We start from the raw sequence: 18,290 nt of genomic DNA, 5'->3' as shown, positions 1-18,290 counted from the left end.
ACCCTCATTCGCTTTGAGTGCAACTCCTACTAGGAGTTTGTCCTCCCACTCCAAGTGACTCCCTTTTTGGAGACACATAATGCAATTGGAAAGCTCAGCACAATTAGCACTTATTCAGTTCAGGGAAGTGATTGTGAAGGTTGGAAAATCTTTGAACCATTCCCCCTTGAGGTAGAATGGATCAACTTCAGATGAATGGCGTTCAGGCTGTTCTTATGTACAGACATTGTAATAGAAGCCTAGGATGAAATTGTAAGTGAATTCGGTTTTACAAAACAGTGACACACTTAAAAGCAGGGACATCATATTATCCCAGGACAGTTCTTTTGGAAGTCAGGAAATGGTCAACCTGTCAACAAACCTGGAACAGTTCCGATCAAACTGGGAGGTTCAACTGGGTAACTATTTTTGGCCTGTCATCGTCTTTGAGGGTTGAGGTAGAACAGATATATTTTTCTTAACGCAGAGATGGCAGTAGTGTGGAGCCCTCTCTCTCTCTATCTCTATCTCTCAAAAAGCAGTGTATTCTTGCTCAATTAATAATTTTAAACCTAAAAGATTGACAGGTTTATGCTAGGCAGAGGTAATTATGGGTCTGAGGCTTATAGATGGATTTGAGATCCAGACCAGCCACGATCTCACTGAATGTCAGGCAGATGGGCTGAATGGTCTCCCCCCTGTTCCTATGCTGCCGTCAAAGAATTTTTTTCTCCCTTTATAATAAATTGAGAATAAGTGTGTGCAGTTCAAGTCCTGTCAAAAGCAAAATATCGCGCATGCTGGAAATCTGAAACAAAAACAAAAAATGCTGGAAAGACTCAGCAGGTCTCCCAGCGTCTGTGGAGAGAGAAGCAGGGTTAATGTTTCGAGTCCGTTTGTCATATGGACTCGCTCGAAACGTTAACTCTTTTTTTTTTCTCTCCACAGACGCTGTCGGACCTGCTGAGTCCTTCCAGCATTTTCTCTTTTTTGTTTCAAGTCGTGTCAAACCTGATGATGGATCTGGTGGACAACGTGAACATCTTTTGAGGCGGCTTCATTTATATAAAAAGTAACACAATATCCAGGTCAATCGCCAAGGCCAGTGATCCAGGGTAATGCCAAGGTTGACGGAGCAGGACAGTGGATGAGGTAAATTGAGAGAAGTGTGTAGGATCCTTCACTTACAGAATCGATTAAAGCCAAGATGCACCATGAAAACCCGAGGACAGATTAGACCAGGACATTGTCCTCTTTCAACGACTGAATATCGATAAATAGTGTTTAATGGTTGCCTGACAGTGAGTTAAAAAAATCTTGCATTTTATACAACGACTTCCACAACAACAGGAACCCCAAAGGGGCTTTAAGAGTTTCCTTTTCTTTATTCCTTCACAGGATGTGGGTCATCGCTGGCAAGGCCAGCGTTTGTTGCCCATCCCTAACTGCCCTCGAGCAAAGCGGCTTGCTCAGCCATTTCAGGGGTATCAAGGGTTGAGAGGCAAACACATTGCTGACAGTCTTGAGTCACATGTAGGCTAGATCAGATCAGGGTAAGGACGGCCGATTTAACAATCACCATTACTGAAACGAGCTTTATAATTCCATATTTATTAATCGAATTCAAAATTCCACCAGCTGTGGTGGGATTTGAACCCTGAATTAGCCTGAATCTCTAGATTACTAGCCCAGTGACATTATCACTGCACCACTGTCTCCCCACCAATTCCTGCATTACAGCAGTGACCACACTTCAAAATTACTTCATTGGCTGTAAAGTGCTTTGAGACATCCTGTAGCCATGAAAAGCGCTATATAAATGCAAGCCTGTCTTTTTTGCAACCAATGAATGACTTTTGAAGTGTAGTCACTGTTGTAAAGTAGTCAATTTGCACACAGCAAGCTCCCACAAACAACAGTTTTGTGATAAAAGCAAAACACTGCGGACGCTGGAAATCTGAAACAAAAACAGAAAATGCTGGAAAAACTCAGCAGGCCTGACAGCGTCTGTGCAGAGAAAGACAGAGTTAATGTTTCTATTCTGTATGTCTCTGAAGAAGAGTCAGACGGACTTGAAACGTTAGCTCTGTTTTTTTTTCCTCTGTGGATGCTGTTAGACCTGCTGAGGTTTTCCACAGTTTAGTGGTGACTGATTTGGAAGTATACTGCTGTTCCCTCACCATGGCTGGGTGAATCCTGGAACTCCCTGCCGAACAGCCTGGTAGATTCAAGAACATGGTTCACCACCATCTTCTCGAGGGCAATTCGGGACGGGCAATAATTGCTGGCCTTCCCAGTGACACCCACATTCCACGAATGAATATTTTTAAGAAGGATCAAGGTAGGTATAAGAAGCGTCTGAAGGCTTTTAAGACTCACCCTTGGGCTGGATTTAATGGAGACATCAGGGATCTTGCCCACGGACTGGGAGCCGGTAAGTGCTCTGCGTCTCCTCTTTAGGGAAGGCCTGCCATATTAAGTGCCACTCAAGCACTTAACAGGCCAGGGGCGGGCTCTTGGGGTGGAAGCCCTGCCCACTGACAGCTGCCAGCCAATCAGAGGCCAGCAGCTCTAATGAACGGCAGTGCCATCGGGGAGGTGGGGGCTGCTGCCAGTGCGACACCCATCCAAGGCCTAGGATCCTCGCTGGGTCAGAGGCCGGAGCTGAGGTGATAGTGGGAGAATTTTGTGCGGTGGATGTCATGGTGGGGAGTGCGGGTGGGGGGGGGGGGGGTGGGGGGGTTTGGTGGCAAGGGCAGGGCAGTGGCGCTCAGCGCGTCCCCTCTTCCCGATCCTGGTTCTCTCAATCAGGAACTGAGCGCCTTTGACTGAGGGACCACCCCCGGCTGCCCACACGGGGTTGCTTGGCGTGCTCCCTGCATGGTGAGCCTCCCGCCCTCTGCTGGGTTAATATCAGTGGCGCGGGATGAGGACATTAATTGCCCACTTAAGGGCCTGAACTGACGGCGAGGTAGAGCAGGGAAGGCTGTCCACAAGTCTACCTGCTCTGGACTTAATTGGGGTTGAGGCAGGAAGGCAGCAAGGTCCCCACCTACCACCATCCCATCTGAATAAATGCCCCCCCACCACCGCCATAGAACACACCACAAGGGGAGGCATTAAATTTCTCCCGTTGAGTTGCCCCCACCTTCTGCCCTACTCTTTGCCTGCACCTATTGGTCATTGCTTGTTCACCTCAGTTCCTTGACTTGGAGGAATTATTTGCACATTTTAGGCTGTCACAAAGCAGGAGAGAAAAGCCCTGGCAGATATGACCAGGACCTGAACCCTGGTGAAATCCAGGTGAGGAGCAACGGTCTAACATTGGAGAAGATGGGGGTAAAAGAAACCGTGAGGTAAGTCAGCTGTAAAATGTGCTGGGGAAAGTAAGCGGCAAGATATTGTGTCTTAATTTTAATAGAGTGAGGAGTCAGGGCAATAAAAGATCACGTCTTTTAGCATATTTGGAACAAGTGATGACAGTTCCCTCACCCCCAGAAAGAAATGGCTCCGTTCATTCTGTGCTAGTCTCTGTTCGGAACAACAATGCATCGTTTCTATTCTGTGCCTGCCACACACAATAAATATCATTTGAAAAATCACCAAAGTAAATTTATTTACAATAAGTAAACAATTTCTCCTGAAAAAAATAAAATTGCAAAGTGAAGCGTTAAGACAGTCATTTGTTTATCTTAATATATTCCAGTCATGATATTGATCCTCATTTTGCCACTCATAATTCCATAAGGAAGGCTATGTTTTTGTTCCCCACCATAAAGGAAGGTATACAACTGTTCTCCTGTTCTCCTGGAACTCCTCCTCTTTCCCCAACCCCAAAACATCAAATCCTGCTCTGAAATTGTCTTTTGCATCAGCGACGCATGCCGGCTATTTTTTTTTAACAGAACGCCACAATTGACGACAGCTCTCTTCATTACAAAGGAGAACAGAGACCAGCAATGAGGCTTCATCGTTTTACCTCAGGGAGGTAACTCAATGTCCCAGATGCCACAGTTTTGAGCAACTCTCTACAGCCTGGGGCCTAATTTGCTCGGCCATGCTGAAGCAGCAATGGAAGGGTCAGTGTACTTGAGAATAAAATTCCACAATCACCATTTTGTGATAAATGCACTGACTGCTGAACATGCTGAGGTAATTTAGTTCAGCTGGTTTACTGAGAATACCACAATTGTCAGCCTCTGGTGTGTGTGTGTGTGTGTGTGTGTGTGCGCGCGCGCGTATGTGTGTGTGTGCGCACATGTGTGTGCGTATGCGTATGTGTGTGTGCGCGCGTATGTGTGTGTGTGTGTGTGTGTGTTTATTATACAGCAACCAGTCCTCCCCCAGTTTCCATTAATAGTCTATTTAATTTTAGCGATAATGTGATTCTGACTATTAACTCATTGGTTTACAAATGCTCCTTCAGTACTCAATGTTGAGAGAACATTGGGTTGAAGATTGGTGCAGGATCCAAGAATGAACTTCAGATTTTTCAAGCTGGAGGGAATGTTATGTGGATGGCGATTTTGGCCATCCGGTGTGGGGCGTGTTCAAATTGGTTGCTTGGTTTGCTACAAACCTGTCTTTATTCCCTTTCATACAAAACACATCTGTTCAACCAAGCATAAGTGATAAGTGAATTTATAAGTTATCCTTTCAAGGGATGTGGGCATCATTGGCAAGGCCAGAATTTATAGTCCATCCCTAATTGCCCTTGAACTGAGTGGCTTGTTAGGCCATTTCAGAGCCAACCACATTGTTGCTGTGGGTCTGGAATCACATGTAGGCCAGACCAGGTAGGGATGGCAGATTTCCTTCCCTAAAGGACGTCAGTGAGCCCGATGGGATTTTACAACAATCAATGATAGTTTCATGGTCACCATTACTGAGGCTAGCTCTCGATTTCAGATTTTATTAATTAAATTTTAACTTGATTTGAGCCCAGGTACCCAGGGCATTAGCCTGCTCTGTGGATTACTGGTGCAGTGACTGTACCACTACACCACCATCTCCCCTGACACGCGTACGCTGTCCTAAGCTGCAGGCAGTGTGTTCACGTACTGATCCTTGGTGGGTTGTGAGCTTGAGTATGGAATCTCACAAGAGTAAATACCCATGGTCTGGGTTGGCCCATTGACTATGGGCGTAATTGATAAATGCGGTACTTCTGACTATTGAATATGTTTACAGCACATGGACAAGTGGGAAATTCCCCATTTTTACGGTTATAGCACATTAAAGCAAAGGGATTCCACCAGGGCAGCTGTAAGAAGAGGTGACATGTGAAAAGTAGAGATGTCATTTCTGAAGAAGAGTCATACGGACTCGAAACGTTAACTCTGTTTCTCTCTCCACAGATGCTGCCCAACCTGCTGAGTTTTTCCAGCATTTTCTGTTTTTGTGTCATATTTTTTGATGTGATGAATCAAGGGAGTTGCCTGGCCACATTTTGAACTAATAGTGGGCACAGCTCCGGTCTGATTTCATTTCATTCATGGGCAATGAGGGATGGGCAACAAATGCTGGCCTTGTCAACAATGCTTACATCCAAGGAAGGAATAAAAAATAATTTGCCTGGATGACTGCAGCTCTGATAATAATTGAGAAGCTCGACACCATACACAAGTTTGACTGGCACCCTATGCACTGCAGTAAGCATTCACTGTCTCCACCACTGGCACAGAGTGGCAGCAGTGTGTACCATTGCAGCAACTCAGCAAGGTTTCTTTGGTGATCTCTAACATGTAGAAGGACATGAGCAGCTGACGCAAGGGAAGACTATCACCTTCAAGTTCCCCTCCAAGCCAGACACCATTCTGCCTTGGAAGTATAGCGCCGTTCCTTCACTGTCACTGGGTGAGAATCCTGGAACTCCCTTCCTGCCAGCACTGTGAATGTACTTATGCCACATGGATTGCAGTGGTTTAAGGTGCTCCCTACCACCTTTAGGGGCATTTTGGGATGGGCAATAAACGCTGGCCTTGCCAGTAACACCCACATCTCCTAAATTAATATGTTTTTGAAAAATAAATGAGCCGAGTACTAATGTTTGGAGTAGTTGCTCTCTGGATAGATTGTGTTATTTGTCATTTTATTTATCTTTCTCTAGCCTGTGGGGAGGATCCAGTCCCTTGATAGTTGTCTCATAGCTAATCAGCAGACTAAGAATACAATCCAATAGAATTGGGAGCTAACCTAGCGCTGACCGCTCCACAGGTATGTTCAAACACGCACACTGTCTCCCTTCACTCTCACAACATATTAGAATGTACCAGAGATGAGAGGCTTCAGTTATGTGGGAAGACTAGAGAGGCTGGGGCTGTTCCCCCATTGAGCCGGGAAGGTTTAATAGATGTGTTTAAAATCATAGGGGGGTCCTGATAGAGTAGACAGTGAGAAATTGTTTTGAGTGGCAAGAGGGTTGGTAATCCACTCCTGACATTCACCTTCAAGGAGCGATGGTGGCATAGTGGTAATGTTACTGAGCTAGTAACGTAGAGGACCCAGGCTAATGCTTTAGGGACATGGGTTCAAATCCCATCATAGCAGCTGGTGGAATTTAAATTCAAATAATAAAATCTGGACTGTAGAGCTAAGTAACAGTAATGGTGACCATGAAGCTATCATCAGTTGTGGTACAAATCTATCTGGTTCACTCATGCCCTTCTTAGAGAAGGGAATCCACCATTCTTACCTGGTCTGGCCTACATATGACTCCAATCCTAAAGAAAGAGGTCCTGATTGCCCTCTGAAATGACTTAGCAAACCATTCAGCTCAAGGGCAATTAGGGATGGGCAACAAATGACGAAAGAATAAACAAAATCAGAGGACACAGGTTTAAGGTAATAGGCAAAAGGGCTTGGAGGCAATTTTTTAAAAGCAGTGAATTGTTACAATCTGGAATTCGCTGACTGGAGAAGTGGAGGAAGAACATTTAAGACAAGGTTCCAAAAGAGAATTAAACAAATACTTGGAAAGGAAACAAAAACCCGGGCTGTTGGATAGGAGCAGGGGAGTGGGACTAATTGGATAGCTCTTTCAAAGAGCTGGCACAGGCATGAGGGGCTGAATGACCTCCTACTGTGCTGTTGCTATGAGGCTATGAAAATACTGGTGCTTTGGAGAGGGAGATCAGAAGAACAGATATAAAAGCGACAGCTCAGAAGGGACTTCACTGAAGCATATGACCCTCTTAAATGATATAGAAATCGTGAACAGAGACTGTTTCTTTCGAATGACTCAGGCCAATAGAACAAGAAGCTGTATGTTTACATTAAATTAGCAGAAAGCAAAATGGAAACTGAAATTAGAAAGGCAGAGCATTTTCTCAAATGGCAATTATCATTTGGAACAAAATACTGAATAAAGCTGAAAAGCTTTTTTTTTTGTCAGTCATTCTCTCATATTAACAATCGCAAGATCCTCAATGGCTTCCATGATCTAGAATCTACGGAGTGTGGCCTCTGCTCTAATAATCGTGTTGCCTTCCCGAAATTAATCAGCAAACCAGAATCACACTAATTCTGCAGCTGATGTTATCCTTTCCCAGTAAGGAACGTGATTCCTGTTCTATAAACCCTGTCAAGCCTACAGCACCATTACTGCCTTAGAGTGTCAGTTATCTATATGAGTAGGTGAAGAAAGGCGCATAGGTAAAGAGCCTTTGAGCCATCCAGCCTATCGCACACAATTGTGGCACCTTGTGTATCACAGCCTGAAACTTTGAAATCATCTGATCTCCTCGGAGAGTCATAAAACCAGATTTAAAAAAAATCCAGTCAATCTGGGAGGAAGAAAATCTGAGACATGCCTCCCTGACCTATCTAAGGGATTGCAACTAGTCCAGGAGAAGATGCATGACAAGACATGTTGGGAACATAGTCTAATACACCTAACTGACCAAGTTCTGAGTGAACTATGACAATCCTATGAAGGTGCCTCCCTATGTTCTTGCCCCGGGTTTGCCCCTCAGCTCTGCCCCACAGTCATAGCTTACCCATGAATAGCTAGTTGAAACAGGGAAAAGATGGTCCAAGCTCCTTGTACTGGTTACCTGTGCTTGGCTGCACCTCTTAGCGAGGGGAGCAGAGACGGCAGAAGACTGAAGGTGGGACAACTTGTGTTCAGAAGCCTGCTTCGCCATTCAATAAGATCCGTGAACTTGACTTTCTCGTCTCATCCTCATTGATTCCCTCAGTGCCTGGAATTCTATCAATCTCAGCCCCTCTGGAGTGGAGAATTCTGAAGGTTCACAACTGTCTGAATGGAGGTATTTCTCCTCATCTCTGTTTGGAAGCGATTCAGATGCTGTCAGGTCCCAATTCTTTTTCCATTATTTTAATTTACAACGCATCTATGCATTTGGGAACATCACCTTATAAGAACATAAGAAATAGAAGCAGGAGTAGGCCATTCAGCCCATCAAGCCTGTCCCCCCCCCCTATTCAATAGGATCATGGCTGATCTGCCCCAGGCCTCAACTCCTCTTTCATGCCAGCTCCTCATAGCCCTCAACTCCCTGGTATTCCAAAAATCTATCCACCTCCTCATTAAATACTTTCAGTGATCTAGCCTGTCTGAGGTAGAGAATTGCAGACATTCACTACCCTGTGAGAGAAGAAATTCCTTCACATCTCAGTATTAAATGAGTGTCCCCTTATTCTATAACTATGACACCTAGTTTGAGATTCCCCCACTAGTGGAAACATCTTCTCAACATCTACTCTGTCAAGCCCCCTCAGAATCCTGTACGTTTCAATAAGATCACCCCTCATTCTTCTAAACTCTAATGAATAAAGGCCTAACCTGTATCACCACATAGCGTTACAGGACAGTTGCTGATACGTTTGTGTACATGCTGGGAACAGCTAGCTATCGAGCGAGGAAGGCCAACATAGTTTGGCGGTGAACACAGGTTTGCGTTTACCTGGAAATGTTAACAGCCTGACCTACGGAGGCCGAAAATCTTGCAGGACTGTGGCCGGGATTCTCCGGGCCCACCGTGGCTGGACCCAATGCAGGAGAGTTGGTGGCCCAGCCACAAGTCCATTGGCTTTCGGCAGGACTGGGTGATTCCGACGGTGGGTGGGGCCAGTAAATCCCGCCCTACATGCTCTTCAAGAGTAGAGACCTGTCGGCTTTCAAATTGACGTTGACCCTTCAAAGCCAACATTTAGATTGGTCAAAAAAGGAAGATGAAACTCTACAATGTTACAGACCGGTCAATCCACATGATCAAGTGAAGCCAAGCCCCACTAGCACTACTGAAGAACACCCTCAAACCATCTGGCAGCTACCAAACTAGGCATAAACCTAGTTTATGCCAGTCCTGAACGTCCAGACTTATGCTGGGCTACAACATTAAGGGAAATGGCCACATTTTGCAACATCAGCCAAGTAACAAGTGCTCATGAGTGAAGTAGGTGGTGAGTGACTTTTACCGTTAGGAGGCATTATGCCAAGTCTCAATCTGCCCTTTTCCAAGATGTATACAGACATACATACACACACATGAATATATGCACGCACACATGTGCACACACACACGTGTGTGCACGCACACGCACACCTTCCTAGCAAAAGTGATTTAATAGCAATCAGCAGCAGGAAGCGTAGCTGTTTTTTCCCTCCCCTCGCACCCAACCCAGACAATCCCAGGCCAGTTACAGAGCCCTTCCTGATGCCCCAGCTGAATTCTTTCATTTTATCACTGGATTGATCTAAGATGTTTGAAATGGCAGGGTCTGCTTTGCTTTGATTTGTGTTTTACCCATTTGTCGCGTTGGATCTGGAAGCTTTCATTTGACAGCAACCTATTGTTAAGCTCTCAAACTTGGACGGGACAGTCTGTATAAATTAACATATTTTTAAATAAAGATGAATCTGTGTACACTCACCATGATGATAAGAGACAGCACCGGGGAAGGATAATATTTTCACTTTCCTTCCAACGCCAGCTTCGAACAAACAGTGACTTGGGTCAAATGAAAACCTGGGCTCCCCCCCTGGCCTGCTGTGGTACTGAAACCGACACCAATTTCTGAGCGCAACTCGCCCACCCACCAGTATACCTCCCATCCCTCCATGCTCTTTATCCTTGGGGCTTCTCATGCTGAGATTGCCCAATTAGTGCCGACAGTTGTTTTGCTAGACTGTGATATGACAGTTTCAGGTCTGTTGCTGTCAGGGTTTGTTCTGTACAGATCATATTCACAGCAACAAGGAACAGCTTCACAACTCCATCATAAGGCTCTTTCCTCAAATAGAAGCAAATTTGCATTTAATTGTTTTTTTTAAATGCAGAAAACTTTCTGTCTGGGATATTTTTCGGTGCAGCCGAAGTTCTTTTCTGCAGTTTACCTAAGAGTCGGAAGAACATAATGGCTGCGGTTCTATAAATATGACACAAGTTGTTAATTAGATTCGCAGCAGTGAGATACTTAAAGCTTTTGCCACCAATGACTCAACACCTGGTGAAAGATGAATAATATGAGGCAGTATTTTTTTGGGTAGTGGGGGGGTGGGTGGGTGGGTGGGTGTTGGTAGTGAGGAGGGTAGAAGAGGAGGAACCCCAATTATGAAAATTATGTTACGAGCAGAAATGTTCAGGCCTCGTGACATGGTATCAAACCATGTGGCGCGTTCTTCATATTTAAATAACTTGACAGGGGTGCGGAGCCAGGAGGTAATATTAGAGAGGAATACCAAGGTGCACAGAATAGTGAATTATTAGGCGGGTTCAGTGGAGAAAAGTAATAAAATCCAAATTAGGGTTACTGTGCATGTATGTGAATGCCCAGAGTGAGGTATAAGATTGGCACAGATCACCACAGGGAAATATGATGTTATGGCTATTTTCTTTTTATTCATTCAATGTGGGTGTTACTGGCTAGGCCACCATTTATTGCCCATCCCTAATTGCCCTTGTTCAGAGGACATTTGTCAACCACATTGCTATGGGTCTGGAGTCATGTATAGAACAGACCAGGTAAGGATGGTAGATTTTCTTTCTTAGATGGGTTTTTATGACAATCAGCAATGGTTTCGTGGTTATCATCAGACATTTAATTCCTGATTTTTATTGGATTCAAATTTTTCCACCATCTGCTGTTGTGGGATTTGAACCCAGGTCCCCAAAGCATTACCCTGGGCCTCTGGAATACTAGTCCAATGGCAATGCCATTATGTCACCACCCTTCCTATAATGGGAACCTGGCTCAAAGAAGGGCAGGACTTGGTGTTATGTATTCCTGGATACAATGTGTTATGGAAAGGAGGAGGGACGGTTGTGTTGGTTAAGGAGAACAATGCAATGCTGCAAGATGGGATGTCCCAGAGGAGTCAAGGCCAGAATCTATTTGGCTAGAGTTAAGGAACAAAAAAGGTGCAACTACATTGCTTGGTGTAGTCTATAAGCCTCCAACTAGTGGGAAAGTTGTAGAGGAACAAATTTACAAGGGAATTACAGAGATGTGCAAGAATTATAGTGTAGTTTTAATGGGGGGACTTTATCCTAATATAGACTGGGATAGTGTAAAGAGCAGAGAGGGGCAAAAGTTCCTAGAGTGTGTTCAGGAAAATTTTCTACAGAGTGTGCTTCCAGTCCAATGAGAGAGGAAGCACTGCTAGGTCTGGTTCTTGGGGATGAGGTGGGCCAAGTGGATCAAGTATCAATAGGAGAACATTTAGGGAATAGTGATCATTGTATCATTAGGTTCAGGTTGGTGATGAAAAAGGACAAGGAACAATCTAGAGTAAGAACAATTAACTGGGGGAAAACCAACTTCAGTGCAGTAAGAATTGCTCTGACCCAGATAAATTGGAACCAAAGATCAGCAGGCCAAACTGTAATTGAACAATAAGCTGCCTTTAAAGAAGAGCGAGATCAGGCACAGTCAAGGTATATTCCCATGAAGGGGAATGGTAGGACAAACAAATCCAGAGCTCCCTGGATGACAAAAGAGATAGAGATTAAGATGAAGTAGAAAAAATGTGCTTATGACAGATGTCAGGTGGACAATACAATTGAGAACCAGTCAGAATATAGAAGTTTGGAGGAGAATTGAAAAAGCAAATAAGAGAAGCAAGGAGAGTCAATGAGAAGAGACTGACTAAGAGCTAATATAAAAGGGAATCCAAAAGTCTTCTATAAGTATATAGATAGTAAAAAGGTGGTAAAAAGAGGAATGGGACTGATTAGGGATTAAAAAGGAGATTTACGCATGGAGACAGGGGGAAGAGCCGAGATATGAAATGAATACTTTGGATCTGTCTTAAGGAAGAAGATGCTGTGCAGGTCACCGTGAAAGATACTTGAAAGGTTTAACGTTGGTAAGAAGGAGGTATTGGGTAGGCTGCCTGTACTTAAAGTTGATAAGGCACCAGAACCGGATGAGGTGCATCTAAAGATACCGAGGGAACTGAAAGTGGAAATTGCAGAGGCACACTGGCCATAATTCTCCAGTCCTCCTTACATTCAGGGCTGGTGCCAGAGGACTGGAGAATTTCCAGTGTTACACGCTTGGGTTCAAAAAAGGGTGTGAAGATAAGCTCAGCGACTCAGGCCAGTCAGCTTAACCTCGGTGGTGGGAGAGCTCCTGGAAAAGATAAATTGAGATGCGATTAATAGTGACTTGGGCAAATGTGGGTTAATTAAGGAAAGCCAGCCTGAATTTGTTAAAGGTAAATTGTGTTTAACTATCACGAGTTTTTTGAAGAGGTACCAGAGAGGGTTGATGAGAGTGATGCTTTTCTTGTGGTGTACATGGACTTCCAAAAGCCATTTGATAAAGTGCCACACAACAGATTTAAGGTCATTGGCAAAAGGAGCAGTGGCAACATGAAGAAACCTTTTTCACACAGCGAGTGGTCAGGGTCTGGAATGCACTGCCTGAGAGTGTTTTGCAGGCTGATTCAATCGTGGCATTCAAGAGGGAATTGAATCATTAAGTGAAAAGGAAGAATGTGTGGGGTTATGGGGAGAAGGTGGGGAAGAGGCAGTGGGTCCTTCAGAGAGCCAGCACAGACAAGATGGGCCGAGCGACCTCCTCCTGTGCAGTAACCATTGTGATCCTGCACATCAAGAGAGACAAAATGGCCTCTGTTAAAGAAATCGAATACATCATTAACAGAGTGTGGTTGGTTCAACTGTATTTAGTATCTTTAACCTGTTCTTCAAGCCTTAACCTCAGAGGTGATTTGCAGTTAGAGTGAGTATTTCCCTTTGCCGTTCACGCCCCTCGATTTCCTATCATTAACCACAGAATCTAGAACTCAGAAAGATGCCATTTGCCCATTGTGTCTGTGCCATTGCTTTGAAAGAGATGTTCAATTTAGTCTCACAAATGGACTTTTTCCCTGTAACCCTGCAAATTAATCCTCTTTAAGGACATGTCCAATTGCCTTTTGAAAGTGTATATGAAATCTGATTCCCCCACCATTTCAGATAACAGCCTCCAAGCCTTGGAGCAATATTGATTCCAAATCTGAAAGATCGCAGAACCCAGAACAATCTGCTCTCTGGCTGAAAAAGTGTCAACAAAGACCTAGGTTGCAATAAATCAGTCAAAATTTCTTACTTGTTGATCAGGAAGGGACAACTCTGTAGTTCTATTACTGACTCTAAAAAGTGTTTCCACAAGGGAAACAATAAAGCTTTAAACAAATTAAGCAGATGGAGGGCCAACCTGAAAATTCCTCAAGAAATGGTGAGGAATTTGCATTTGTCATTTTCCATCTTAAAATCCTGAGACAACATATTCAATTTTCAAAGAAATACATTTTTGTTGCTTAGCTGATTGGACTTAGGTGGACTTCCAAACGGATATAAGAATTGCTACTCCAAATTGCGCCTAGTGCGCCTTCTGATACAGAACATGTCAAGCCATATTCCAGTGGAACTGCTCAAAGAATTTTCCATGTCACAAACCGGGATTGTTAAGAAATAAGTCACAGGGATAGTCACAAGAAAGAAATGTTACCAACTGGGCTGCAAAATTTGCTAATGCAAATTATACATGCTATTTCTCAATTAGAAAACTGCATTCACTTAGGGAGAGTGATTTTGTCCTTTGTTAATGTTTATTTCTGTCTCAAAATGGCTTCTTTTTGAGCCCTTCATTATCTGCAGCTGCTCTACTCTACTTCCAGCGTCACTCATGACACCCTGGTAATCAAAGAGCTTTCTGCTTTCTAATTGATCCGCAGAATGTGAGGGTTGCTGGCAAGGCCAACACTTCTTGCCCATCTCTTGAAACGTTTGGGTGACAGGCTTCCTGCTTGAGTCACGATACAACTGAGTGCCTTGCTTGGTCACTTTGAGGGACAGTTAAGAGTCAACCACATTGATTTGGGACTGGAGACACACACACACACACACACACACGCACACACACATAAATATATATATATTAAAAAAATATATATAATATATATATATCAAGACTAGATAAGGTCACACACACACACACATATATAAATATATATATATATAAAAAAATATATATATAGATATATATAATATATATATTAAGACTACATAAGGTCAACATGTTTCTTTAAAGGGAGTAAACTTATTGGAATTTTAATGACAATTTGAAGGCATCATGGTCTCTACTGATGCCAGTTTTCATAATTTTTAAACTTTCAAAAAATCTAACTTCAAATTCTCAAACTGCTATGGTGGTTCTTTGAATCATTGCTCCAGCCCTCTGTAACTGCTACACCACCGTGCCCATTCAGCCTTAGTTTGCGATTCCCGACCGCACTGTGCATGTTGCATCATTCGGCATGTTTTAGAAAAGAAAGGTTTAAATTTTTATGGTGCAGTGCCCTTCCAGACATCCCAAAGCTCTTCATTGCCAAGTGTAGTCATTTGGTTTGTGTTGGAAACGAAGCAGCTAATTTGCGCACAGCAAGCTCCCATGCCACCAATGTGATAATGACCAGATTATCTGTCTTTGGGATGTTCGTTGAGGGATAAATATTGTCCAGGACATCGGGAATAACACTCCCACTCTTCTTTGTCATCCATCTGGCAGAAGACAGGACCCCTGACAGTACCAGTATTCCTACTGCATTGGATTTTGCATACAATTCTCTGGACTTGAACGCACAACCTTCTGCCTCAGAAGCAAAACGGTTACCCCACTGAGCCACAGTTGACACCCTAATGGCAACGTTTAGATGGTCCTCATGAGGGCAGCCGGGCGTCTATATTTCTAACAGCATTGGGTTATGCCCAAGCTGAAGTTGAAATGTCAAAAACCCATCTTGTTCGGCACTCAAAATCAAAAAGTCATACAACACATAAAGAGGCCATTCATGTTGACACTGTGAAAAAAAACTATTCAATTAATTCCGCACCCCTGTATGTTTCATGTGGACCTGAAAATACTTGCCCTTCAAGTATTCAATTAAAAAAAAAAGCACCACATCAATGCAAGCCTTCTTTTTCTCTTTCTTTTTATTTATCCTATTCCATTTCAAAAGTTGCTATCGAATCTGCTTCCATCGCCCTTTCAGGCAGCGTGTTCCAGATCACAACAACTCGCTGCGTAAGAAGAGAAAAATTCTCCTCACCTCCCCCTCCGCTGCTTTTGCCAATTATCTTAAATCTGTGTCTGCTACTTAACAACTCTTTTGCCAGTGGAAGCAGTTTTCCTTGAAGAATATGTCAAGCCATATTCTCAATGGTATTCCTCAAAGAATTTTCCATGACACAAAACATAATTGGGAAAATTTACTCTATCAAAGCTCTTCATAATTTTGAACACTGCTATTAAGGGCATTTGAAAGGGCATTTATTTTTTGCCGTTCATTTTGCCAGCAAGTAATTTACACATATCTTAACCTGGTAGATGAATTCTGTGCATCAAACAACTGTACTAGGTTAATGAGTGCTACATCAACCTACTATCTTTGCTGTGACATATTTAGTTCATTTGTAGAGCCCTCCTCTAATTATATTGCTAGTTCAGTTCTCGATTGAGTCATGGCTATTTCTCAACTTCCTCTGCTTGGACCACTCTGCGCTCGTTTTGGTAAAAGGGGTGTTGCTGTGTTAAATTTTATTACAAGGAAAGATTGATGGTAAGAGGTTAGTGTTTGCCTCAGGCATTCTCAATCCTGCCCTGAATCTGGATACCCCTAAAGTGAATTCGCTTCTAGTTCTACAACCCCTACGCAACATGAACAAGGGGCCTTTGAATTCCTTCAAAAAACAGTGGCTTTCTTTACCCTCTAGATTTCATTAGCGGGAGCTGTACCTTAGTAAGGTAAGAGAATTGGGTAAAAATTGAACCCGCTGTCACTGTGTGATGGATTTTATGTTTGCAGATGTGATCAGCTAACCGTGGCAAGAAAGACATGGGGGAAAGGTAAATATGAGGAAGGAAGCTTGACTATCTTGTTAGTCTTTGTAATTGGTGCTAATGATACAGGTGGACAGAACCCTGGTGACTCCAATGTGTGCTTCATAGTTGGTGTCAGGATTAGGTATGAGCTCAAGTTTCCTTTCAAACAGAACCTGGATCGCCAACTTATTTGGACCAATTGCCCTTCCTCATCTTAGTGATCTTAGTGTTGCCCCTAAGGAGTGGCAAATAGAGTTGAGTCATGGGCAGTCTTTTGCAGAGTGGGGGAGGGGGTGTGATTTCAACCTTGCAACCATCTGTATGGGGAATAATCAGGAGGAGGGAGAGCAGGCCTTTTCCGATCTGTTATGGCCAGGCACCACAACAGTGCTCTTGGACTACAGTCATGAACAGCGGTGGGCTTGGTGGCAATGCTGTCTCTCCGTGGCCTTCTAGGAACTAACAGGGTAGACTCATATCTCCCATCAGAAGTGGTGTAACAAGCCAGTATGTTGAATCAAGCCACAACAATGAATAATAGACTGCGGTGCTCCAAAAAGAAGTCACCTCTACAGAACAACTCAGGAATGCATTAAACACCAGATTTGCAAATGACACCCACATCACAAGAATAAATATTCCAAATGAGAAAAGATTTGTATGCCAAAAAATTATTGAGTTCTGATGAATCATACAATGAATTTACAAGATGAGATCAACATGAGGAGGTTTAGCTTTACACTAATGTTGTAGTTTAAGTTGGATGAACTAGCTCTGAGATAAAGTGCCCTTAGACTCCCTCCTCCTGTTTTTGGGGGTTACAGTTGAGGGAATAGGCATTGTAGAATTTCCAGCACAGAAGCAGATTATTCGGATTATATAGTCCGTGCAGATATTTATGCTCCACACAGTTGACTTCAAACATCAACATAAACGTGTGTTTACATTCAATTGAGAAGGTACCTCAGACAATGCAGCATTCCCTCAGCGCTATACTGGAGACCCTCCACTTACGTTCTCAAAACTGGACTCTGGCTTGAACACATAGCACTACCTACTCTAATAAGTAGCTTAGCAACTGAGCCAAGGCTAATTCAGCCACTAGAAGCTTAAAATCAATTCAGTTTTCTCCTCCAATTCATTTTTCCTTCTCGATGAGGGTTGCCAAACCTTCTGGGATTGTCCTGGAGTTTCCCAGAATTAAAGATTAAGCTCCAGGAGACTGCTTCCAGTGATCCAGATTATGAGGGGCATGGACAGGGTGGATAGGGAGCAGCTGTTCCCCTTAGTTGATGGGTCAGTCACAAGGGGACATAAGTTCAAGGTGAGGGGCGGGAGGTTTAGGGGGTATGTGAGGAAAACCTTTTTACCCAGAGGGTGGTGACGGTCTGGAATGCACTGCCTGGGAGGGTGGTGGAGGCGGTTGCCTCACATCCTTTAAAAAGTACCTGGATGAGCACTTGGCACGTCATAACATTGAAGGCTATGGGCCAAGTGCTGGTAAATGGGATTAGGTAGGTAGGTCAAGTGTTTCTCACGTGTTGGTGCAGACTTGATGGGTTGAAGAGCCTCTTCTGCACCGTGTGACTCTGTGATTCCGATCTTGGAGAACAGTTGTTGGTGGCAGTGACAAATAAAAAGCTTTCATTTTCCTTAAGCACCCCCATTTGTTGATTATTGGAGGTGGGGAGGTATCAGGGGAGGGGTGGGGGTGGTGGTGGAAAGAAAGGTTGTCAGACTGGCAGATGGGAAGCGTCCACTCAGGAATGGAGCTTCTTTTCCAGTTGTAAACACCGTGGGAACAGTCAAATCACAGGACCAATGGCAAGCGTGACGCAGTTGGCAGTGAGATTTGGCGACTCTTATATTTCTGTCACTCATGCAGTAGGCTGCTTTCCATAGCCCTGTCCCATTCTTCCGCCACTTCTCCCCCTTCCTCCAGTTCCCTCTCCTTGGGG

Source organism: Carcharodon carcharias, chromosome 30 (genome assembly GCF_017639515.1).
Source record: "Carcharodon carcharias isolate sCarCar2 chromosome 30, sCarCar2.pri, whole genome shotgun sequence".
NCBI lineage: Eukaryota > Metazoa > Chordata > Chondrichthyes > Lamniformes > Lamnidae > Carcharodon > Carcharodon carcharias.
Note: the sequence above shows the minus strand (reverse complement) of the source record.